Below are 26,758 nucleotides of genomic sequence, written 5' to 3' on the forward strand. Positions count from 1 at the left end.
GCATTCCCTTAATTCTCAGTTTCAGTGACTGAAATTTCTCTCTCTCTCTCTCTCTCTCTCTCTCTCTTTTAATGTTTATTTTTGAGAGAGAGAAAGCATGAGCAGGGGAGGGGTGGAGAGGTGGGGGGTGGGGGGACAAAGGATCCACAGTGAGCTCTTCGCTGACAGCACAGAGCCCAATGCGGGGCTTAAACGCACAAATTGTGAGATCATGACCTGAGCTGAAGTCAGATGCTTAACTGACTGAGCCACCCAGGCACCCCAAGGACTGAAACTTCTGATTATCCCACAGGCAGGAGGCGAATGTCAAAAGCTGCCTTTCCTGAGCTGAAGTAAAGGGGTGTAGGAGTAGATCGGCCTGGGTATCGGCAAGGTTAGTTCAGTTTGTCCCCCGTTGCTGCTTTTGATTGAGAACTTCTGGAGTTTTTTTCTCCTCTCTTCTGTTTTTGGTCTTCAGCTCCTTCTCCCCCTCAGTCAGCAGTGGAACTCAGACGAGGAGGGCTGCTCGTGTGCGTGGCTTTCCCAATACTGTCCTTGGAAAGACAGGCTGCCCAGCGTCCCCAGGGACAAGGGATAGTCTTTAATCCCAGAGAGGAGTGGAGATGGGCTGATCGCATCCGCTTGGAAGGGAGTGGTGGGTTCGGATGTCGGACCACCATGGCAGTTGCTGGTCTCTTCTGTTATTATGGAAAATCAGGAGCGGAGCCTGTCACTTGTCATCTGTTCTTCGAGTGTAACCAACTTTTCTTCCATGGGCCATTTGGTGTGACTATGAATGATGGCTCCGGCTAAATGACACCATCCTGATGGTGGAGTAAACAGAAGTGATGTTGGAACAGGCGCCTTGGATCCAGCCTGTGTTTTTGGAGAGCTGCAGAAAGGGTCTGGGATGGCAAGGGATGTGCGGTGTGCTCGGGGCCGAGGCCTTGCGTGTGTCTCCTTTAGCGTCCCTGAGCCAGTGAGGCTCAAGCCAGGCGACTGGAGAATGACCCTACCATACCCCCATCCACGTCCTCTGTTCTTGGGTACCATTGTTTAAATAACAACTGCTTGTTTTTTGGAAGATTAAAAAAAAAAAAACAACCCTCTGGTGCTACGTTAAATGTACACATTCGTTGAAAATCTCAATTTAGAAATATTAAAAGGGGGAGCAACGCATTGAGAGGTAGTATGGAGTGATGGATAGAAAAGCAACTTGTGGGGGGGGGGCGCCTGGGTGGCTCAGCTGGTTGAGTGTCCGACTCTTGATTTCAACTCAAGGCATGATCTCACGGTTCGTGAACTCGAGCCCCACGTTGGGCTCTGTGCTGTCAGCGCAAAGCCTGCTTTGGATCCTCTGGCTCTCCCTCCCTCTGCCGCTTCTAACTTTGTCTCCTCTCCTTCTAACTCCTTCTAACTCTCCTTCTAACTTTGTCACCCACCTCTGATCTCAGGCAGGTTACTCTCCACGCCTCAGGCGTATCATTTGGGGGCTAAAAATAGCATCTACTTCCAAGGGTCGCCGTGATGAGTATGTCTGACCCTCTGTAACATGTTTGGCACGGTCTCTGGGACATAGTCGGTGCACAATGAATTTGGACTCTCGTTGTTATCTGTGTATGTGGTTGTGTACCTCTGTTGTACCTGTGTATGAGGGAGGTGGCACAGGCTTCTTCAGAGGGGGGAGCAGATGCCTTTTGGGGGGGGATGGCTGCCTGGTTCTCAGTTTCAGTTTGCCTGTGAAGATATTTTCTGACACGTGGTGAATTGCCATAACCCATGATTTCCGAGAGCATTTACTGGTCGGGCTGTAAGCAACGCTGAAGTCTATATCTCAGTAAGATATGCTGGGGGCGACCGGGTGGCTCAGTGGGTTAGGCGTCCAACTTTTGACTTTGACTCAGGTCATGATTTCGGGGTTTGTGAGTTCGATCCCCGCATCGGGCTCTGCGTTGACAGTGTGGAGCCTGGTTGGGATTCTGTCTCCCTCTCTCTCTCTCTGCCCCTCCCCTGCTTGCTCTCTGCCTCTCTCTCAACATAAGTAAAAATAAACTAAAAAAAAAAAATAGCATACAGCATTTCTTATGTTTTCTGCACCCTTCTTAGCATTCTCCTCCAGGGTTTAATAAGAGTTAAAGGAGATGATACGTGCAAAGTGCAACAAAGTACATTTTGTGTTTATATATATTTGCTTTGCGCATATGGGACATGTAGTAACTGCTCAATAAACATCAGTGGCTGCTACTATGACACAGAGCCTACTGTGGAGTCCTATGAGGGGGGAAAGAACCAAATATAGTGGATTTCACAAGCAACTTTTAGCTCATCTGTCTGGATGGCATGCAAGTCCCCCAAGAACCCTCACACCCGTTTGGGAGGAATAGGATGTGTTCTTTCCATTGTACAGATGGAGTAACCGAGAGATTGCAAAGTGACATCACCAACAGGCGGTGACCTAAGGAGTCAGGGCCAGAACCAGGTCTGGAATACAGACTTCCTGGCTCCTGACCCAGGTTCCCTTCTGCCATGCAGCCTTCACCGGGAGGCTGGGGGGACCAGGGAAGTATCTGTTTCAGGGCTCTCTCAGCTGCCCTTGGAGGTTTATCATCTATCAACTGAATGTTGACCAAAAACATGCTAATTCCTGAAGAGACCTTACAGGATGTCCTGTTGAGACTTTTCCTCCTTTTTTTTTTTTTTTTTGTCAGTGCTTTGCTGGCAGATTAAAATTCAGTGGACCCCATTTGTAGGAAGTCTGATAAAATATTCTCATCTCAATTGCAAACAATTTCTTCCATCTGCCACTTGGCTGAGAGGATCGGACTCAAACACCCTCACGAGAGAAGAGAGTGATACTAGCAAAGGAGGGGACAGGAAACAGCAAGGCAAGGGTTTGTGTCTGAACACAATTTCTACCTGGTCTGTTGTCTGACCGAGCTGATTAGTCAGCTGGTCTGCAGCTGGTGTCTCTTCACCAAAATGACTGAATCTGCCTAAAATTACTTTTGCTTGTTTTGTAGCCTCTTGTAGATGCAGTTCTATATAGGCAGTGCATGGATGTTAGGAGAAACAACAAATTTGGGGTGGGGTTGTGGGGCATGGATGGGTAGGGGAGGAAAAGACCGGAGGCTATATGGAGCGAGGTGAGCAAAGCTGATCTGGGAAAGGTGATACAGTGTGCAAAAGAGATCGACGGAGGTCAGCACAATCCACCGAAGAAGGCATTTATAGTACCTACTCTTGGCAAAAAAAAAAAAAAAAAAAGAAAAAAAGAAAAGAAAAGTTCTGGGGTGAATAGGAAATGAAAAAGGCCTGATTCTAGATTTGAATTGGTGAGGGAAACATTTCTTCCTTCAACAGTCCTTAGTAAATGTCAGGCTCTTTGCTGGATCTTGGAGATATACTGGTGAGCAAGAATGACGGGGAGCCTACCTCTCAGAACTTACGTCTTAGCAGGGGAAAGCAATGAGGAAAATGTGACCATGGCTTGTCATGAATCTTAGGGAGGGCGTAAGGAGGGTATGCTGATGGAGAGCATCTGGGTTGGGCACATGCTGCTATTTCAGATCAAGGAAGACCCTAGAGAGGGGTATTACAGGCTGAAGGATTTCAGCTGCAAAGATAGGGGAAGAGACATCTTGGCACATTCCAGAAACTACCTGAAATACTACATAGGTGGAGGGTAGTGGGGAGAAAGATGGCAAAACTAAAACAGGAATCTACATGAGAAATGACAGTGGTCACACTGGGACGCAGCAGTAGGTTGGAGACAGGTGGAGAAGTTCACGACCTTTGGGATGAAGAGTGGGGGGTAATAAGGTCAATGGCTTTGGCTGAAGGAGGAGATATGGGATTCAAAAAACACCCAGGTTTCTGGTTTAAGAGTTTGGTATGTGGTGGTGCCACTTCCCATGACAGGAAGCACAAAGGGGGAATATCTTTGCAAGAGGCAGAATAAAGACTTCCATTTGGGGGCCATGTAGTTTGAGGAGAAGGTCCAAGGAGACATGCTAAGTATGTGTGGTTAAATATGTTGGTCTGGAGCTCAAGAAGAGGTTTAGGTTGAAGACATCAAACTATTAATTTAGAAAGAAACAGACAAAGTACTATGTGTGTTTAGAGAATGAAGCAGTTCATTCAGGTGAGGGAATATAGACTCTAGGGACAAGTCAAGTTCTAAAAGGCCATAAGCAAAGGAGCAGAGAGTGGCTAGAAAGAGAATTAGAGAAATGCCTTTCTTTACATGATGAAAAGGAAAGGGTGATGATTAGTGATATCAAAAGAACTATACTCAGTCCTTCTCCGGAGAAGTTACCTGGGAGAAGGGACCAGGTGAGCCCTGCTCTCTCACTAAGAAAATGAATAGTCAAGGCATAGACTGAGAAAACACATTGCAATGTAAATGTGACCAGGATCTCCTATTCGTAATATATAAAGAACACCTACAAATCAACAATAAGAAGACAAGCAAAAGGAATGGGCAGAGGTCTTGCACAGACATTTTGCAAAGATCATGTACGAATAGCAAGAAGGAGATGGAAAGTTGTTAGTCATCAGGGAAATATACGTTAAAATCAGAGTGAGCTAATACTTGCCATGGCTAAAACCAGAAAGACTGTCAATACCAAATACAAACATGTGCAGTAACCAGGACTTCCTTTGATATGTCTGTTGGTAGGAATGTAAAATGATACAACCACTTTGGAGAAGTATTTGGTAGCTTCTTTAAAGAATGGAATGTAGATCTACTTGCATGACTCAGAAATACCACGTTCTAGGTATTTCCTCAGGAAAGATGAAAACTTGTGCACAAAATTATTATACAAGCATGGTAGCAATCTTAGTCATAATGGCCAAAGGCTGGAAACAACCCAAATTTCTGTTGATGACAGAATGGATAGGCAAATAACTTATCCACACGATGGAGTATCATTCAGCAAAGCAAAGGTACAAACCACTGATTAAGGCAACAACATCTCAAAAGCACTGAGTGAAAAGAAGCGAGACATAAAAAAGTACGTGGTTTAGGGTTCCATTTCTATTAAGTTCTAGAACAGACAAAATGAATCTATAGTAACGGAAACCAGAAAGTGATTGCCTGCGAAGGGGCATGAGGAAACTTACCGGGGTGGTGGAAACGGTCTATATCTTATTTAAGTGGTAGTTACACAAAAGTATACAGCTGCAAAACTCATCAAACTGAATGTTCGAAATCTTAAGATCTTGCATTTTATTGCATATAACTCATACTTCAGTTAAAAAAAAAATCTGGATAGTCTAGCTGCAGAGCCTGTGTTCTGAAAATATTTCCCAATTTTAGTGGCAAGAACAGGAAACAACTGGAGGGAGGAAATCGATTGAAATGAAATGAGTGAATTTAAATAAGCAGGATCCAATGGTCTTGGCTTGTGAGTAGTGCACAGTCTCAGCCCACACCTTCTCAGGTGGATCTGTCTTTATGTGCATATGTTGATATTAGATGAATATTATGTTGCTGAATTAGAGATCTGAAATTGTTTTTGTGGGTAAAGTTCAGTACGGCCTACATTTATGCGGCATCTACTGAATGCTAGGCACTGGGTATGCTGTGTTTCCTAAAGTTGCCTGTTGGCTCCCCAGGAGACGGGTGGCTTGGCTTCTATTTCTCTGGTTTCTTCCATGGGAGGGCTTTGCTCTTCCCTTGACTGCTCACAGAATGATGTCTGCACAGAGTGGGTGCCGAGTAAATATTTCGTGACTGAGTGGATGAAGCAATGAATAATGAATATGCAAGTGTGTGATGCTCTATATGCATGTGAGAAGTCAGTGTTTAATTTCTCTAAGATAAATGTTACCATATATCCGACGTTAAAAAACAAACAAACAAATACAAAACCCTCACCAGTTTTTTTTTACTCTCTGTGAATCAGACTCGAACAAGTGAAAAAGATACAGAATATAAAATGGTCTCATTTTCTGTCCCTTTCACTTCTGGTATTAAAGGCCAATCTGATGACAACTGGTCTAGTGGTTGGACTTTGGATTATTAAAAACTATTTTGCAAGAAATAAGCTTGGCTTATATGACCCAACAATGAGATAACCTACTTTGGTAAGAATGACAGCAACAGTTGATATTTCTTGGGGAAAACACTAACCAAAACAAGAACCAAAACAACCCCTCCCAATCTCAAGAGGCAATGGGATATAAAGAAGGTTAAATTGAGTTGCTGATGCCAACAGAGAGAGCCTTTGGGAGATGTGTGTCGTGAGGATATTTTATCAAAGTTCACTAGCTGCCAATATTTTTTACTTGGCATATAAAGTGGCCAAATAAAGCATTTAATGATTTTAAATCTAGAATGTATTTATAGAAATAAAACAGAATTAACCTGGGTCAAATGCTTCATCCTTTGAATGCTTCCCTCAACACTGTGAATTAGCTTAGTGATAAAAGAAAATAAGTTTAAATAAATCACTATGTTGAAAAATAGAATGTAATGGATAATTTGTAAGCCAACAACCTTAACTTTAAAAAGAAAATCTATTCTAATTATATACATTTCGTTTTAGATGGCAGATGGAAGCTTATTAAATATTTGGAAATTTTTATATGAAATTACAATTTATGCTCTGATTCTAAGATTTAAAAGCCCAGGTAGTGTGTGTTTACTGAATATTTTTATAAATTTGAAAATTTATTTGTTGCAAATTAAAAAAAAAATTTTTTTAACATTTATTTATTATTGAGAGACAGAGAGACACAGAGCATGAGCAGGGGAAGGGCCGAGAGATGAAGAGAAACAGAATCTGAAGCAGGCTCCAGGCTCTGATCTGTCAGCACAGAGTCCGATGCGGGGCTCGAACTCACAAACCGCGAGATCATGACCTGAGCCCAAGTCGGACGCTCAACCGACTGAGCCACTCAGGCACCCCTGTTTGTTGCAAATTTAATGAAGAAAAGGATGCATTTCATTTGTCTCTGTTTTCCCATAGGATTTATGATTTCTTGCAAGAGTTCATAGTCTATTGTAAAGTGGAAAACAAATACTGTTGTCTTGAGAATATAAATAGGATAGAGAGTGGGGGTGTGATAAGAGGCAGAGTACCAAAAGAGGGAGAATTTGTAGATACGTAGACTTTCACATCTTATCCTGTTCAACTGACATTGAACCACAAGTCTGGTTTTGAGTTTCCTTATGACCAAATCAAAAAGAGAAACACAACTTAAATTGACACCATGTATAAGAAAATTTATATTAACTATATTGACCTTAAGCAAAGAGTATCTTAAGGAAGAAAGCCACAACTCTTAGGGCTAAAAGAGAGAGGGCTGTGTGTGTGTGTGTGTGTGTGTGTGTTGATTGTTGATTGTTGATTTCGGGAGATTGAACAACAAAATGGACAATATTCTCAACAATATGCCTTTAGTAAATGTAATAGAGAGTTTTGTTCTGAAATTTCTTCAGTGTGAACTCAAAGCAGGTAATGCTATGTATGAGGAGGACCAAGACCGAGGAGGATGGTTTGGAAACTAACTGCCAAGTCATCTGGAAGGTGCTCCTCAGGTAGGCTGCGCTGTAAAGAATGTGGAGTTTTCTTCCCTGACATGGGTCTAATGTGAAGATGTCGGGCAGTGATCAGTCAGCTTTAAACAGCCATCGCCTTAGAGAAAGCGTATCGGCAGACTTCAGTGAAAATTGAGAAGCCAAGCCAGGTGGGGATGTGGCACACGGGGAGGGGTAGGAAGTGGCCGATGACCTTAGTGAAGATGAAGTTCTGCAGTCCCCAAGAGTCAATCTGCGTAGATGACATGGCATCTTTGGGCGTGGTGGTCCAAAGACTTGACATCACCTTTTACTAATTGGGTGTTATAGGCGAAATCTCTTAATTTCTCTCTGGGCTTTTCCCCCTCATCCCTGTGATGATATCGGGCAGGAGGACATTGTTCCCGCTCCTGATGTTTCTTTCCATATAGAAGGTGTGGCATTTTGGACCCTGTCTATTCCTTTACATCATCTGTTCCAGGGGAGTGACTTATCTGATGGATACATTTAGGAAAAATCAACTGGCTGTGTTTGACTCACGCCTCCCCTCTTCCTTCTTGGGAGCTATCTGCCTGCCTGGAGGCAGGAGTTGTCTTCCCCTCTCCGCACCGCACACGCCATCTTGCCCAGTTCAACATGCCCTGTGCCTGGGAGGGCAATTCTGCCTAATTCTGTGGCGCTCACACCAAGCAGTGCCCTTCCAGTTGGCCTTTACTGGTCATAAAGAATTGATTTTGGCTTCCATTTGCCACTCTTGTTTTATTTATCAGTTTGTTCGGATTTTAGGTAGAGACGGGTACTACTTGTTGGCCCCCTCCAGAGACCCCAGCAGGGTGGACTAGTTCTTAATCATACCCATCTCATATTGAGTGTGAGGTGTGAACAGGATAATGGCACAGTGGTGGTATGGTGTTCAGTGGTTGGCGTGGAGAGACACTGCTGGTTAGTGCTCTGTTGGCTGTTTTCCCTTTAGTCTGGAGGTATATTGAATAGTGCCAATGACAGTACCCATCGCAAGACACCACAAGAGAATCAGTGGCGTCTTGGGCATTTTCCCATCAAATCCTTACGTCCTGGTTCGAGGGGCTTGCCAACACTTGACAAGTGCTCTTCTTGAATAGCTTTCTGGGGCTACCTACAGTGTCTTGTCCTCAGGGTGACCCATCTGTCTTGGCTGCAGATGTGCGTCCTGTCTCAAGATTCTTTTCAACACCAACATCAGGCCAAAGCTTATCAGGTGAAAAAGCCTTGTTGGCTTTAGGCTGAAAAATATGAGGTCTCTAGAAGCAGGTGCCAAATTAATAAATACTAGGAATGGCTAAAGGTTCAAGGTCCTGTTGGACGCATGTATTGGTTACGGAGGACGCGGTAGACGGCTCCCCTGGGCAGCTCTTATTGTTGAAGAACAGGGCTGACACAAACACCATTTCTGGGAACGTGGTTTCCCAGCATGGCTTCGTGCACCTTCTCCATCTGCTCCAGAAGCATTATTCTGGGCATCTTGACAGGAGGCCTCCCAATGAAAAGGGAGAACAAAAAAGTGCATTTTTTATCGTCTCCAAATACCTACAGCTCAGGGATATGAATGAAAAACACTTATCTTGTGACCTTTCAGGCCCTATTGCAGGGGAAGGACAGGAAAAGCAGACCAAAAAAAAAAAAAAAAAAACAACAACAAAACAAAACAAAAACAAAACCAAAGCCCAACTATTAAAACAAATACAAAAGGCACCATCTTGTTTCTTTTCTGTCCTTGTTTGCTCTTTATTGAAAAGGGAGGAAAGAAGAAATCTGCTATTTACACCAACCTGTTGACAGACGGTTTGCTTTTATTTGATTTGCACTTCATTTGCATGAATAAAAAGTACAGGGAGTATTGTGACTTAACAGAGAAACTGTTGTGACTTAACATAGAAACTATTAGAGGGGACTTGACCAGTAGCTTCATCATCATAGGGCAATGATGTCTTGCTTTCAATCACCGAATGCCATTTAAAACAAAGCTATAGAGATTGATAGAATATATAGATTCCTTCACTTCAGGGCATGCTACATCTACTACAGCGTCTGGGTAAAATTCACCAGTTCCTAAAATGTAAAGGAAAGCGACTGCAAGATAATTAGTGTCTACTTGGTCAAGGACAAAGGGGGAGGGCACAATACCATCCATCAGCCAGAGCAACTCTGCCTTCTTTCTCCCAAAGGAAGCTCACCCTATCCTGCCACTACCCCGTGGACAGGACACAGGAACTTTGTGGAACTCACCTGATAATACAAGTGATTCTTCCCTAGTTCTGCCTGGGTTCTGGTAGGGGTTCTGCCCGGAAGCCCCTACTGGCCTCAAGGCCAGCCCCAAATGTAACGAGAGTGTTGAAGTTTAGCAGGTATTCATGGTAGGGTCGCTTTGGCAGGATTTGGTCTGGGTCTATCCTCGGGCTTATGGGTTTTCATTCTAGGGGTATTTATATTTTAACAAGGATTGAAACTTTAGCTTTTTCTGAGAGTAAGCATTCAGGAATCTTCAGGACTGTGGGTGGAGAAAGGTTTGAGGCAGGGAAGACAGGAGTACTTAGAACCTGCTGAAGGCTCACTACACAGGACAGTTTCCGTAGTTTCCTAGCTTTCCAGAGGCCAGACATTCATGTTGATGATGAACAAGTCACTGGATTTGAAGTTTGATAAGTAATATTTGCTAGGGTATGAATTTGGTTGCATGTAACTGAAACTTAAAATAACAGTGGCTTAGACAAGATGCAAATCTTTCCCATAGAACAGTCTGGAAGAAGGTGCTCCAGGGCTCATATGACAGCTTTGCTCTTTGAGATTTTCCAGAGGCCTCATGCTGATTTCTTGCTTTGCCTCCCCAGGGTATGGCACATCTCTCCTTGATCCAAGGTGGCTCACCACCACGTTCACAATGGAAAAAAAAAAAAGAAGAAGAAGGGGAGAAGGACAGGGAAAGGGGGCGCACGCCTCCCTTTAAAAACATGCCTCAGCATTGCACTCGAGACTTTCACTCACGTCCCCTCAACCGGGCCCTTCTCATATGGCCACATCTAACTGCACAAGGGAGGTTGGAAAATACCATCTTTAACCGTGTGACCACATGCCAGGGTTTTGCCTATGTTCCAAGAGATGAGTTGAAGCTCTTGGAAAGCAGAAGTTGCTCCCCAGGGAATGAAAAGAGGGGTGTTTGTGTGGGGTTGAAAGATGAACCAGGAGATAAGAAGTCTGGATGATCGTTCTCCCGTGACTTCACTTTCAACAGTTTGGTTTTATGTGTTTTTATGACTGCTTCCAGTATACTCACCCCAACGTGCCCTTGTACTTCTCAGACTTGTTTTTAACATTGGGTTAAAACAATATAGTTACAGTCCATTCATTTGGTTCAGTTGAGTGACCACCAAGTGAGCAAACACTGTGGATTATATGACATGTGAGGTGTGGGAATATAATGCTGAAGAAGTTGTATGTCTGCCCTTAATTAAGCATCTTACAGTCTATAGTAGGCTTTCTCAACCACGAAACTATCGATGTTTGGGACTGGTTAATTCTCTTTAGAGGGGGTGGTGTCTCATTAGATATCAGTAGCCTTCCCCCTTCTGGCTGTGGCAACAAAAAATGTCCCACCACATGGCCAAATGTCTTCTGGGGGTAGAAATCACCACTAGTTGAAACCCCTTGGTTTAAAGAGTGCATTGGATCACTGGATCTCAGCGTGTGCATCCTAGGCCAGGAGTATCAGTGAAGTGTCAGAATCACCTGAAACTTGTTAGCAACACACATTTTCAGACCCTCCTCCAGAAGGACTGAGTCAGAAACTCTCGGAATGCGGCTTAGGAATCTGTGCTTTGTTTAACAAACTCTCCAGGTGACTCTGATAATTCTGATTCTAAGGCTTGAGAATGGCTAAACCAGATCATTCAGCAGCCTGGATTTCAATTCAATGTAGTAAGAGGGATAATGACGGTATATGCTGAATGCCATGGGAACCCAGAGAAGGGCAGCTAATCCAACCATAGAGGTCAGAGGAAACTTATCAGAGTAGGCAGAAGTGTTATTTGCGTCTGGAAGCTTTCTGTAGATTGTAAGCAGTTGAAGGAGTGGAGGAGGAAGGATAAAGAACATTCAAGAAATCTACTTGGTGGCCTGCAGAAGTATGGTGCATTCGATAAGTAAGAATAGTTCAGTACTGCTGGGTTGTGAAGTCCTAAGTCAGGAAGCCCTGGGCTTTGGGACTGGAGGGGCAGGCAGGAATTTGTTCATGGGGGGGGGTTATAGCATGGTATGTTGGACAATTGTTTTTAAGATGCTCAGCATCTGAACCCCTTTCTAGCATCTAGTATCCATGAGGATACTGTATTGATGCAGGAGCCTTGGTGGGAGGCCAAACTCTTCCTGCATTAGAAAAGTTGAACTTCCAGAAGCTAGCTTCCTGCTGCCCCGTGGCAGGTAGGGAGTAGGCATGTACCTTAGACCCGCCAGTCAGATGCCCCCTTCCAGGCTGTGATTCTGGAATGAAGATTAAAAGACAGTGGTGGTGGAGGTGTTGAGAGCAGTGTCCACCGTGACTTGTGGCAGGGACGTTCTCCCCAGGTGGGTTTTCAGGCTTGACTTTGTCCATCGTTCTGGCTGTCTGGGCTCCCTGGATTCTTGCACATTTTCTTGCCCGGTTCTTCAAGCCTTCCGGCGAGTCTGTGAAATACTTGTCAATAAATTCCTTCCCTGTTTAGCTCTTCGCAGATCATCATCAGCCAGAGGTGATGTCTCTCAGAGGGTGTTCGCATGTGGGAAATGATAAGCCTTTGCAGAAAGGATATTTACCACCCGCCATGTACAAAGTGAAAGCACATCATAACCCCAAACATTTATTAAGCACTTTACCTAGATTATCTCCCAATTCCCCAACCAGCCCTTGAGTAGATACCATTATTGCTGTCCTTATTTTATACATAGCAAGCTGAGTTTTGAACCCAGGGGTTCTGTCTCTAGGGCCTGTTTCCCTCAAAATCATGACCAAAGCCCAGTCCGAATCCAAATCTGAAATTCCCTTCAAGGCCTGTAGCGGCCATCAAACCCCACCCACAGAATGACATCCTTCATCAACCTTGCCTTGAGTACCTGATGATCCTTCCATCACTGTGTCTGCTGTCTGCCCCACATCATCAGGCACTTGTTTTCACATCATCCTAGATTCACTTCGTAGCTGTCTTCCTCTTCTATCTATACCATAAGCCTGACTTTGCCGCTCCCTAGGAGGTGGTCACCAGCCAGATACTTTAAGAATGTAAATATGACCTTGCAGCATTGCTGTGGGGAGGGGTGGTCTCCAAAATGCTGCATTTAACAACTGGCTCATAAGGGTACTGGCCAATCAGAATAGTCAGTGGCTGCAAATATCTGGAGAACACGTACCCTGCAGACAATTGAACATTAGCTCTGGTTGTAGAACAAAAAATGGATGAACTTCTTTGTCAGTTGTACAGCCTGACAAACATCCCAAGCATTACTGTTTTGCCTGGCGTGTCTCTTTTAGTTGCCACAAAGCCTAGGGTGTTCTTATGTATTTGGTGGGTACTTGATAAGCTCTGAATTAATGGATGAATGACTGGGAAATCACCCTGGTTCAATCTCCCCCACCTCCCACGGGCGAGTATCAAAAACCAGTAATTCCCTATTTTGGTTGAATGATGACACCCCAGATCATCTCTTTGATTGCTTGGTAGTGAGGAGGTCACGGGCTTTTCAAACAGTTCTCCCACCGTACTTAACTTTGATTCACTGACCGGAACACAAAGTGATAGGGACCATACTGCCCCTTCAGAGAGATGGAGACCGGGGCCTTGAAATCAAACGAAAGCAACCGATGAGGCAATTCTCCGGCGAAGGAAGCAGCTCCTCGGATCACTCAATGGATCGGCCTCGATTGCCCCGGAGCCCACCCACCTGCCTGGCACTCAGAGCCTGTTGCCGAAAGTTCTTTTCGTCCTTCTGTTCCGTCTTCCATTGCTATCACGCCGACAGCTGCAGGAACACATGGAGGTTGCTTGGCAGCTGCTAGACACAGATGCTGGGCTCTGTAATGTACTTTTCCCTCCTCTGCTGCTGCTTCTGAGTGTTTCTCTGGCTGCCTGGATGTCTTCGTTCCTGCCTGTGGGAGGGGTGTGCTTCGAGGTGCCAGTGCGGTGTGAAGCCTTGGGGGATTGGTGCTGCTGAACAGGCAGGATGGCTGGGTCCTCAAGATCGTCTTTGCCTTTTTTTACATGCAAGTGTCAGTGTCTAACTGTTCTGCACGCCTGAGAATGGTTTCCAGCTGGCCTAGAGGAAAAGAACGTTGGGGTGTCTTTTTCTCCCCAGCCTTGGAGCACCTGCTTCATCCAGGTCTTCATTATTTCCTGGATGCTTTTCTGCAGCAATCTCCTGGTTTAACTGGCCTCTTTGCCCCTTTTCTTTCTTCCTGGCGTTTCCTTCCATGGTTCTACCAGGGTGATTTTCCTACGACCAAATCTGACCACATCTCTCTGCCTCTCTCCTTTAATCCTCATAGCTGGCAAGATAAAATATGAACTTAGTGCGACTAAAAGGCCCTTCGTGACTCATCTTTTGCTGCCGCCGCATCTATTTTGACCAGAACAAATCAGCTGTTTTTTTTAACGTTGCGTTCGCTAGGCCTAGGAATTCCTTCCTTCCTCTTCTTATCTGTTCCCCGGGTTCACTCTGTGTGAGCCGGAGAGATTTCTCGAGTACTCTCTTCTGGGTATAGCCTCTCCCTTGCCCTGATCCTCGGTGGGCCAGACTGGAGAAGTCGTCAACCGAGCCACCTCCATTTGGAGACAGTCACTCAGGCAAAGCTGCTGATTAAGTAGCCTATTCGGTGCCAGATACCGGGACCCAGGCGTGCACGGGAGAGACAGCACAGTCCTCAAGGAGTTCATCGACTGTTGGACGGATGAATGAGAAAGCACACGATTACAATATAGAATGAAATGAGCCTGATAATAGAGGTGAGTTACAGGATGTTACAGGAATTAGTTGCCCTCCCTTTGTGCTCCTGTACCATTCCCGAACCTCCTCCTATTAGCCCTGTAATACGGTTGACCCTTGAACAACATGGGGGTTAAGAGTGCCATCCTACCACATAGTCCCAAATCTGCATAGAACCTTTGGCTTCCCCCCCAAACGTAACAACTAATAGCCTGCTATTGACGGGAAGCCTTACTGATAACATAAACAGTTGATTAACATATATTTTGCGTATGTTTTACATACTGCATTCTTGCAACAAAGCAGGCTAGGAAAAAGAAGATCTTGTCACTAAGAAGATCAGAAGGAAGAAGAAGTACATTTATAGCACCATCCTGTATTTATTGAAAAAAACCCACGTGGCAAGTGTACCTGTGAAGTGCATACCAATGTTGCCCCAGAGTCAAGTGTACTTTAATAGTGTGTTTTCCACCCATCTCCCCAACAATCTCTGAGTTTCTTGAAGGCAGAGACTGTTTCTTATTTAAATTGCACCTGTCACGGTCACTCAATGCCCAGCACAAACTCAAGAAATGTCTGTTGAGCAGTGGCACCTGCATGATTGTGTCCTCGTGGTGACGGCCGTGTCCTACCATGTGTATCGGGGTGAGTGGCAGCCCCAGGGAAGTGTCCTGGAATCCTTTTGGGCTGAAGGACACAGGAAAGAACATGGCGGGGGGGGGGGGCGTTAAGAGGGCGATTGCAGGTTCTGGAAATTTTCTCCCTTGTTTTGGAAAATGAAAGCCTTATCTTTCTACCAGGTCCTTGGGCCTGGCGATGGAGATCTACAGTCACTCTGCTTAGTCCTCATCTTTCCCCTCTCCCTGAGAGGCCCTCTCCTCTGCTCTAATTTTCTTCTGCTTTTGGTCAGAGAAACCCTTTATTAAAGAAAAGTGCATCTCCTCGAAGAGTAATATTTATATACATTTAAAATAAATTAATTTGGGGAAATTGACAAGGAGGAAAAACAAAACCCAGAGTAATTCCACCACCCAGAGCTGTCCGATACATTGCTGTTGACGTGTTGGTGCACATTTTTCCAGACTTTTCTCTACGTGTATGTACAGAGAAGTGTTTGAGTAAAGACTCCGGATTCAGGCTGCCTGATTCTGAAGACAGGCATTGTTTTAGATAATGTTTAACAGCTTCCATTCTGGTTTAACCACCAAATATGTTAACTAGTTTTGTTGTTACAAAGACTATCATATTATACGGTGTATGGAATCTGCTTTTCTCATTTACAACATCTTGCTATGCATTATATGACATTTTTCTATGTCATGAAACCTTACATTCTTCCTTTATTTTTATTTATTTAAAAAAAAATTTTTTTTAACGTTTATTATTTTTGAGACAGAGAGAGACAGAGCATGAACGGGGGAGGGTCACAGAGAGAGGGAGACACAGAATCTGAAACAGGCTCCAGGCTCTGAGCTGTCAGCACAGAGCCTGACGCGGGGCTCGAACCCACGGACCGTGAGATCATGACCTGAGCCAAAGTCGGACGCTTAACCGACTGAGCCACCCAGGCGCCCCTTTACATTCTTCCTTTAATAGGGATAGAGGAACACACTTTAATAGTGTGTTTTCACTCATATGAGATGAGGATATTTCATTGAACGGATACCATGCTTCATTTACCAATCTCCTTGTGCTAGGTATTTAGGTAATTTCTAATTTTTCACTCTATGTTTCATATATCATAGATTTCATATATCACCAGTACGATGTCTCTACGCCCTTACCTGGGTATTCCATCAAGATGCAGAGCTGGAAGTGGCCTTACGGATCAGGGGTGTGCTCCTGTGTAGGGCTTTTGGTAGAGGTGGCCTCCTGTGAGGGTTACGTACCAAACTGCAGCCCCTAATGTTGTGGGAGAGAATCCCTTCCTGCACACTCCCATCCGAACCAACACTGAGCTTTTAAAGTCTTTCTAAAAGTTGCATGTTAGGGCAAAAATTACATCATGTCGTTTTTATTTGCATTTCCTCAGCTTCCAGTGAGGCTGACTTAATCTATACACTTTATTGGCTCTTCGTGTTTCTTATTTTCTGAATTGACTTTTTGTGTCCTCCAGACCTTCCGTTCCGCCTTTGATGATTCTGGATGGGGCTTAGGTCAGATGGCTTTTCTCTGTGGAAGACCTAAACCCATGTTAGCTTTGTGAAGTAATGGTCTCGAGGGGCCTGTGCCCAACCTTCTCTGCTATGTATTTGCATTTGCTACTAAAACTGTCTAACGTGTTATAAATGTGACTCTTCCGCCTGTTGCCAGTGACGTGGTTTTAATGCTAATGAACACTTTGGGCACCACATCTCAGTGAGAGCAACGGCCACTTTTGCAGACTTAAAAAATGCCACATGATACCTCGTGGTGTGTATGGATATATGAGCTGCTGCCTTCCTGGATTTTCCTCCATTGTAGGCACTGGCATAGCTGAGAACACGTGCATGTCTGTCTGTGTACATGTCTGGGTCTTGAGCTGAGGTCAGGAGACAACGTGTGTGTTTTTGGGTTTCTGCGAAGTTACACAAGTCCCTTTGTATGCTCGTGACCTGAATCTGTCTCCTAGGGGACATTAGGTTCAAAATTTACTTTCAGGAAGACTGCCTTGGTTATCCACCCATCCTCGGGTTACTTCTCTAACTCTAAACTTCCTGAGCACATGCGTTTCACATCCAAACTTGCTAACGCATTGCTGAAAATGCGCCCTCAATGTAATTCATAGGTAGTTGTTCTCCCACGAGAACCCTCTGCCTTTGCCTGTGACCGTTTTGAGGTCAGACTCCAGGCTTTACCACATCCCCTCAAAACAGACCCAACCCGCAGAGCCTCAGTGAGTAATAATGTAAAACTGGCTGGGACTTATGGGGAGATGAAGGAGAACGCTACATGATACAACACCCAGCAATAAATAAAGGCCGCCATTTTCACCTTCTCTTGGTGAAAGCGTTCCTCTTCAGTCATGGGCCTCTGGGTCTCCCTCTTCCTCTCTCTGAAACTTTCCCTGAAGCGGCCGCTGTGTATCTCCTCCTTTCCTTTTCAGAGAAATTTCGCTTTCTTCCGAATTTCTTCAGAATTGATCCTAATGCCCGGGAAGGCCAGGATCTTTTCAACAAAAGTGAAACTCTTTCAATGGGAGAGTGCATTGCTGAAAAGAGTAAGGTTTTCTTCGAGCCATTCCACCAAGCTATATATCACAAGGATTTGTTTCATCCCTCCTTCGGCCAGTTGGAAGACCAGGACCACATCTGTCCTGCCTCAGCCTCCATTTCTCTCAGTGCGTCCTCCAGGGCTGTGGGCAACATAGGTTCTCAATTAATGCTTGCCAACCGGTGGGGAATCTCCTGTATGTTTTCATTAGTTAGCACAACACATGCAAGTTAGAAGGGATATGAATACACAGGCAGATAAATGATGAAGGCTTGGTCTGTGTACATCATAATGCAGGAAGTGAGGTGCTGTGATTAGCTGGCCCCTGCCCTGCTGTGGTACCCTCTGCTGTCTGGGGGTTGGACGTCAGACCTGCAAGCCTCAGCCATTTACTTCCTTCTACTTCTCTTTTTACTGTAATTGACTTCTCTTCTTCTCTAATTCCTTTTGTGTCTTCCTTCATACAAAGTTGGGTCAATCCAGGAGGGGATTTATGAGATCCATTTCCTAGAATATGACCATCATGGCACCCTACCTCCTACCTCCTCCCTCAGTAATGTGGTTCCTCCCAGCCTCTCTCCTACATAGGACCTGAATTATCTGGGGCCTGTTTCTGAGGTCCGACTCCTCCCCATTTCTCCATTGATCTCCTTCGACCACATGTAGGTCAGGAAGAGGAAGGTTTCAGGAGACACAAGTAGAGATATGTTGATTGCATAAAGGGTAGAAGGGTCAGGACAAGGATGTAGGAAGGAAAAGAGGATTCCACAGAGAAGAAAGGTAGGCCTGTTCTACCTGGAAATAAAGACAACTGGATGATTGAGTCAAATCTGTTGGATTTTGCTTTGTATGGCTCCTTCCTGTGCCATGGCATTTCCTCCTGTCTTCATTGTGTTATTTTTTGGGAGACACACAAAATGATAAATGCCAAACAAGGATGAAATGGTGGGAAGTGACTGGGAGTCCGAAAAGAATTTCAGGGTATCTTTTTACCCAACACCAAAGGGAGTCTGGAGACCAGTCTAGAAGATGGGGCCCATCACCCAGATAAAGAATCAGTCAAAAATCCCTACAGATAAAGAATGTCTCCTGGCTAACTCTCACTTGGAAGACACTGTGCTTTTCTTTCTTTTTTTCTTTTTTCTTTTTCTTTTTTTCTTTTCTTTTCTTTTTTTTTTTTTTTTTTTTTGCATCTTCATCAATAGTTACATGGTGGAGAATTAGAGGGACCATGAATGAATGGTAAATAAAGATGAAGGTTTTCTTTTACAGGGTTTTTTAATGACCACGGGTGTTTTTGTTTGCTTCTCCAAGGGCCTCTGCTGTAGGAGTCGCAAGCCAGGTGCATCTGCCCTTTGCCTGAATCAAACCTATCCCGTACCTCTTCTGCCTAAACCCGTGCTTTCTGAAAAACTTATGTGATTGTGGCAAGAACACTTGACATGAGACCCACTCTCTTAACAGGTTTTAAAGTATACAATACAGTATTGTTCGCTACAGATACGATGTTGTACATCAGAACTCTAGAATTTATTTATCTTCTTACCTGACACTATGCAGGTTTGTTAGTAACTCTCTATTTCCCCCTCCCCTAGTGACCACCGTCTGAGTCTTTGATTCTGTCAATTTGACTATTTTAGATACCTCATATAAGAGAAATCATCATATAAGACAAATCATCATTTGTCCTTCTGCGACTAGTTTATTTCACTTAGCAAATATCTTCAAGGTTCTCAAACCCATGCATTTGAGCCCCTGCCTGTTCTTTTGTGACAGGGTGTATACAGAACTCAGAGTCCTTGCCCGCCTCTTTTTTGTTCCTATTCTACACTCTTCCTGATAATTCACTGGCCTCCTGGACCCTGGAGTCCTGTTCCCTAAACCCACGGTGCTCCCCTAAGCTTTTCCCTGAGGCTCCCCAGGCCCTGCCTGTCTGGCCCTGTGAACCGCACCTACTCCTTGGAGTCCGACTGCCTCTTCCCTGCCCAGCTCTCCTGCCTCTCCAGGCACCCAACCCTCACCCCTCCTGCCCAGACCTGCCCCGCTGAGGCCCCTGCCTGGCAGGACATGGTGCCTCTGAGGACTAAAAATAGGGGATGTATAAAAGAACGGTAGGACCCAAATAAAGTCTGAAGCAGGAAATATAATGATCCTCCAAAAATATGATTCTGGTGCTTCCACAGGAGCCCTGTATCTGCTTCAAAGCATGTGAACTATCTTTATTTTGCATTCAAACTATCTTTTGGGGCCAGGTTTCCTTCATAACACGGCTTATTGCAAAACGGATCTGAAGCCCTAGGGAGTTTATCTGTAGTTAGGTGTTTTTTTTTTTTTTTTCTTTCCAGTAACTGTGGGTCGGAGGTATTCCAGCCATTATTAACTAAAGGACTACTCTGTTTTATGACATCTAATCAGGTAGATGTCCCACTGGGAGAACAGATTGTGTCCTTTTTTTCCCCTCTGAACCGAAGAGATAAAGAGATAAAACTCATACGTTGTTTTTTTTTTTTTTTTTTTTTTTTTTTAAATCAACAGCCTAGTCCCCTGTGAGAGCTTCACGTGAGCCTGTTATGCATGTGAGTCTGGGCCTAATGGGGAGACCTGAGGGCTTGTGAGTAGGACATTTTGTCCTCTCAGTGGCGGTGCATGGTCTGGTCCCTTCTTGAAACACCTCTTAAGACCACTCTTGTCTTGAAGTAGGATTATCTTTTATTTGCCTTGAAACTTCCCCCTTCAAGCCAGGAGGTGTCCCCTGGGTTTAGAGCTTTGGGATTTGTCAACAAACCTGTGTTTACTCTGCCTGTACTTTTCTCCATGGAACACGTTCCCCCATATTCCACCAAGGGCTTGCTTTTGCCTTCAGAGTTGGACAAAGTCCCCTCCATCCCTGTGATCCTTTCAGAGTCTATCTGAATGCCTTCTGTCCATTGGCATTTCCATATGCACATCCACAATTGTCCTGTCTTCCTTAACTGTAGGCCCCCAAAGGGCAGAGAGCCCTTTCCTTGTAATATCTCAGCCCAGTGTCGGCCATGGAGCTACCTACGCCTTTTAAGCACTTCAAAAATTGATTTTGGTGAAAAATTTACAACTAGGACTCTAAGGCAAGTCTGTCAGTTTCAGTGGCTCTGGCTCATTGGACCTCAGGGCTCTAGAAACCTCTAAGAAGAGACTCCAGTGCTGCCCAAGCTTTGGTGTGAGAGTAGGACAGAGATTTCAGAGTGAGATTTAAGAGACTCAGAAAGGTACTCTGCTCACAGCTCTTTGATTTAAGGCATATCTCTTGTCGGAGGGAAGGCCCACCTGGTATCGTGGGTCATCACACCGGCTCGGTGGCTGGGCCACCTGGCTTGAATCTTGGCTGTGCCATTTCCTAGATGTGTGACTTGACCTCTTCGTGCCTCAGTTTTCCTCTGTAAAATGGGGATAATAATAGCAACTACCTAACAGGGTTGTGAAGATGAGCTGAACTGATACTTTTTTTTTTAAGTTTATTTATTTTGAGAGAGAGAGAGAGAGAGAGCACTTGCAAGCGAGGGAGGGGCAGAAAGCGGGAGAGAGAATCCCAAGCAGGCTCCACACTGTCAGCGCAGAGCCCGATGTAGGGCTCAATCTCATGAACTCTGAGTCCATGACTTGAGCTGAAACAATAGTCAGATGCTTAACCGACTGAGCCACCCAGGCGCCCCTGAATTAATATTTTTAAAGTATGAGAAGATGCCTAGAGAGAGTCAGTACCCAATAAACAGACAAACGTAGTTCCTGGGAAAAACACGGATAGATGTCACACTGAAAAATACCAATGTGAATGAATGGCTCTCTCCCACCTCATGCAGGAGAATGGAGCTCCTGGGAGCTCAGACCAGTCAAAAACAGCCCCAGGGAGGGCTTTCCGGCCTGAGAGCAGAAGTGACCTCCTCAGAAGTAAATAATAAAAATAACAATGAATACTATCGTGTACTGAGCACCTCCTCTAGGCTGGACCCTGTGGTCAGGGTCCTACGTTACCTCGTTCAGTCTTCCAGCAACCTTGTGAGAAAGGGGTTGTTTCATTGTCCAGATCACACAGCGGAGACTTGGAGAGACTGGTTAACTTGCCCAACAGCACATGGTCAGCAGGGGTAGCACCAGGAGTCCAAAGCCTGTGCTCTTAGCCAGTAGACCCTCTGTCTCCGCCTGCCTATCCGTCAGCCCAGCTTCTGATCTTAATTTCGTTTCTCAAGTGGGGATCATCCTCACTGGGGATGCTGAAGTTCATATTATCCATTAATAATTTGGCTTAGGGGAAGAACGCTGGATTAGAAGTCAGGAGACCCAACTTCTGGTCTAGCTCTGTCACCTACTATATCAGCCAGGACAAGCTAGTTACCTGTGCTGGGCCACAGCATGGGAACTGATCGTGCCTCCCCTGCCTATCCCAGGAACTAAGATGAGGCACCAAGGAGATGATTCACATTCAAATTCATTAAACAACGACTGCTTACTACGGGCTCCGTCCTAAGCAAACTGCATTTACCTATATTTTTCATTATTGTAAATCAGCTTAGGAAACACTTAAAAGGCAAGATAGCATTGTTCCTGTGAATTAGGACTTCGTGAACCACTTTTTTTTTAAGGTTCCCGATTGTCCCCCAAACAGGCGAAACATCAAGGCTCCAGAGCCGGGGGGACCAAGCTGTCTATTTCAGAGAGCCAGCCACACTCTCCAGACCTTCCCTGCTTTCATGAAACAATAAGCGTGTTTAGAACTGCTTCAGAACCAGGATGCCAGCGAAGGTGGGAAGCCTAGCTGAAGACCCGCCCTGAGGACCTCCGTGAGGGTGAGGGCCTCCTGTGGCCGTAGGCGCCTCCTTCCCTGCGACCGTCCGACCGTCCGTCCGTCAGCTCGCCGTGGTGGGATGCTGGGTCGGTTCTGTGCTTTCGCTAAGAAGGGGGTGTCAAGATGGAGACGAAGGACTTAAGAGCTAAAGCAATAATAAACAAACATAAACCCGGGATCTGTTCTGATTGGGCAGTGTCCACGGTGAGACTCTCACCCCTGGATAGAGTTTGCCCGCGTTTGGTTTCGCGGAGGACCTACTCAGTTCCCATCTGCCTCCTGGGAGCATAGTGGTGGCACAGTAAATAACATGTGGTCGAAGGGCTGGCACACCGCAGCTGACATCCGGGAGGACCTGAGGGAATGTTTCCGTCTGACTGGCTGACCTCTGAGAACAGGGGCCGGATCCTCTTTGAGTTTTCACCAACAACAGTCCCGTGCTGACGTTCAGAAGGTGCTCAATATGCGTTCGGTGAATGGATGAACCCATCAGAAAGCGTCCACTGAGTGCCAGCTGAGGGGAGGTGCTGGGTTATTTATGGTAGGGAGCGAAGGAAAAAGACTAAATCACACCTCCCAGAGAATGTTCAGCTTACGGCAGGTGATCCCACCCCTACATGACAAATAAAAAGGACCCACGGATACCGGCGTTTTATTTGTGCGAACGAGGAGATGCGATTTTTAAAAGGTAAGGGTTATCGCTAAGTAAAATAAAAGAACCAAGGGACACGGAGGGCGAATAGAGATTTTTATTGGACGTAAAGGCCCCAGGAGAAGCAAATTCCTTTGGAAATGGCCCAACGAGAGGCATTTCCCATTCCTTCCTTTTTCAAAGGCTGGTTTTGTTGGGTTTTTAACTGAGAGCCTCAGGATGGAGGGAGAAGCTATCTTCTCAGCACAGAGTTTTCTCCCCCTTTTCCAGAGGGAAGGCAGATTTGGGAAACTGGCACTGCCCCTGCCCAGATGGCAGCCAGCAGCTGGCTCTGGCAAAGGGAAGTTCTCACTCTGGGCTGCTGGCTGCCGGGCCCCTCCCGTTTCCCCAGCAATGCCGGGCCGGGGCCATTGGAGAGGAGAGAATGTGAGAGGCCGGCCATGCCAGCAGCTCCTCGCCACCCTGACCTGCCGGTTCTGGCTCTGACACCCAGGCCCGTGGCCGGGGAGCGGAGGGAGCAGGCCCAGCAGCACTAGCCAGCAGCCTCAGCCTCCCTCCTCCTGCCTTGGCGGTGGTTGGCCCTGCGCTGAACCACACAATGGCTCCTGACGACTTCGGGGCTGCAGCGTCAGGGACAAAGGGTGGTTGGTGGTGATTTCAGAGAGAGTGGCCTGGCCACGCAACCGTGGGCCGATGTGGGTTACAGGGCTCCAGAAGATCCTGCTGGCCCACGGCTGCCCCTTCCCACACCAAACACTGCCCTGTCTTCTAGCAGACCCTGTGGGTCCCGGTTTCTTCCACCCCAGGCGTAGTTTTCTTTTTTCCTCCCTCCCTCCCTTCCTCCCTCCCTCCCTCCCTCCCTCCCTCCCTCCCTCCATCCCCCTTTTCCTTTCTTCTTTCTTTCCTTTCTCCTTCCTTCCTTCCTTCCTTCCTTCCTTCCCTTTCTCTCTTCTCACAATGCCTTTCTCGCACTTTCTTGCTTTCCCCCGCCCCCTCCTCCTTTCTTTTATTCTTCAAACATCTATTGACTGCACATTCTGTATCACTCCTCTGCTAGGTTCTGAGAGTGCACAGATATAATAATACTTGGCCCTGCCCCCGAGGAGCTCACAATTCAGTGAGGACATCTGTGCCTGAGATGGGATGAGTCCATGACAATTAACGACAATAGAGCGTGTTAAGTACTATAAAAGCACACAAATTGCTAGGAAAGCAGAGGAAAGAGCCATTAATTTCTACCTGACCCATTTTGGGGAAAAGTTAGCTGAGGTTCTGCCATTTTTCAATTTAGTTGCTCACTCCGAGTCTTATGCTCCTGAGGAAAGGTTTTATGTCGCTAAGTCTCGTTGGAAAAATGAAAGGTTTGCTTTTTGTTTCAGTTCCTGCTTATGACTCAGGTCTCGAGGCTTTGAATTTTTATCAAGTCCAATTTTATCCATTTTTTTTCCTTTTTTGCTGTTGGATCTAAGAACTTTTTGTCTAACCCAAATATTGCAAAGATTTTCTCCTTGATTTTCTTCTAGAAATTTATAATTTTACAATTACATTTGCATTTATGATCTATTTTTGCTCATCTTTGTATATGGCATGTATTGGGGGTTTTTCTTCTTTTTTTTTTTTAGTATAAAAAAATATTGTTTCCAGTATCAATTGTTCCAGAACCATTTGTTTGAAAAGCCATCCTTTCTCTATTGAATTGTCTTTGCACCTTGGTCAAAAGTAAGTTGACTATATTTGTATGGGTCTATTGCTGGATTCTTCGAGAGGAGTATTTTTATGTCCAATATATTGTTTCATGCACTCTCTCTGTCCCTCTCAAAATAAAGGCATTCCTGCCATGCAAACAGCACCCTATATATCAACTAGAGTTATGACTTGACTAGGCAAAAGAAAAGAAGCTTGGCCAACCAAGATTAGAGTTAACTTTGCCACAGATTGCTGTGTGACTTTGGCATGGGGGGCTTTGTGATCCTGAAGAAACACAGGTGAGACTCAATAAAGAGTGTCACAAAGATTAATGAGGGCCGTGGCTGGGAGAAGAGCTGGGCTTTGCCTCCTCAGCATCCACATATTTGTGTAACTCCTTCTGTCCTGTTTTACAGTGAAAATATTTGGGAGGTGGGGAACAGCAGTGGGGCTAACTGTGAGGAGAAGCGTATGGTTAATTACAAGCACTTTAAAGGAAGGTCTGTCTTCTTTTGCAGAAATGAAGCTCTTCCCGTCACCCCCGAGAGTCGGTGGTAAACACGTCTTCGCTGTGTCTTGTCACATACAACAGTTACCCAGGGGAGCCTTATTCCCGGTTACATTCTTTGGCTCTCCTTCACCAATAGAATGATTCTTTTACAACTTTGGAATGAAAAGCATGCAAAATGGTGTCTTCATACTGCTTAAATGCTTTCCACCCATGCCTCTCATTTCTGATTTTTCATGGCCTTAAACCACCATCTGCTGGGAGGGTGGGAAGGACGCTCGCAAGGTTGTTACGCCCTTCCCTCCAGTCTCAGACCCCGCTGCGCTTGGGCCACCAAATGAAAAGCATTTTTTTTTTTTTTTTGGTGTGTCTTTCTCTCAAGGGTTTTCAGAACTTAGTCCCCATCCTTGGAAGTTTCCTTTTCCGGGCCGTGCCCAGTTCCCTCTCGGGGCCTGTATTTCCCGGGTGATGGACAAGGAGACTTCGTTCATGCCAAGCACTCTGGAAAGCTCATACCATGCTAATCATTTTGTGTCTTTGATTAACTTTGCTTTCTTTTCCTTTGTAAATTGCTCTAACACTTTAAGTCCAAATACTCACACTGGGGACAGCTTGTGATTAACCTCTCTCCACTCCAAGAAGTAGCCAGCATCAGTGATTCTTCCTTCTAAAATAGCTTAACCAGTTTTTAATACACCAAAAAGACTTTTTGCCCATAGCCCTCTGGTCATCTATTTTCCTTAATAGCCTTTTATGAGGGACCTTATCAAAAGCTTGCAAGGAAATCCAAGTAAATTATGTTCCTTGGTTCACCTTTACCTACTATTTCATTAACTTTTTCAAAAACAATATGACATAGTTTTCAACATAATTAAAGGGGTTGGGAAAAAGGGAACTTTAACTACCGCTTGACAGTTTCCATAGTTGCTTAGGGGAGCTGGGTCACTGCTCACATTCTGCCTCTGCTTAAGGACACTAATTCATTTCCCAGGCTGTCTGGCTAGGTCAGCCACTGGTTCAAGGTGGAAATGACAAGTTTTTAGGCTTTCAAGTGTGCAGTACTCAGCTCTCCAGAGAGCTCGAAGGAAGGAAACCACAAGTTTATCCAGGTCTGGCCCAGAGAAAGAGGAAATGATGGAGGAAACTAAGACGAGGGCAGAGGGCGGTGTCTCTGCGGAGGGGAGAACTCGGCCCAGGGAGAGTCTCAGATATGCCCAAACAACTCTTCATTGTTTGCATGAGAAAGGGAGGGGCCAACCATAGAATTTGGGAAGACTCTCAGGTCCAGGGGAGGTATGTAATAACAAAATGGAAGGGTGGACAGAGGCTGGTAGAACAAGGGAAGAATTAGATATGAAATTGCTAATACCAGCAGTATTAAACATATCATCATCATAAGAATTGCAGGTGTAT

At 45.3% G+C, this 26,758-nt stretch overlaps 2 long non-coding RNA genes across 2 annotated transcripts in view; both read left to right on the forward strand.

Moving 5' to 3' along the window:
• The window catches only part of LOC107180979, a 90,094-nt gene extending 64,519 nt beyond the window's left edge, over positions 1-25,575 (forward strand). Inside the window, exon 7 of the long non-coding RNA XR_006213869.1 lies at positions 25,356-25,575. This is a non-coding gene — a long non-coding RNA (uncharacterized LOC107180979). The remainder of the gene's footprint in view (positions 1-25,355) is intronic.
• LOC122235812 lies at positions 250-11,226 on the forward strand. The gene is made up of 3 exons (XR_006213870.1): positions 250-373; positions 7,427-7,525; positions 10,372-11,226. It is a non-coding gene; the product is annotated as an uncharacterized LOC122235812 (long non-coding RNA).
• Positions 25,576-26,758: the final 1,183 nt, after the last annotated feature.

Source organism: Panthera tigris, chromosome F3, assembly GCF_018350195.1.
Source record: "Panthera tigris isolate Pti1 chromosome F3, P.tigris_Pti1_mat1.1, whole genome shotgun sequence".
NCBI classification, from domain to species: domain Eukaryota; kingdom Metazoa; phylum Chordata; class Mammalia; order Carnivora; family Felidae; genus Panthera; species Panthera tigris.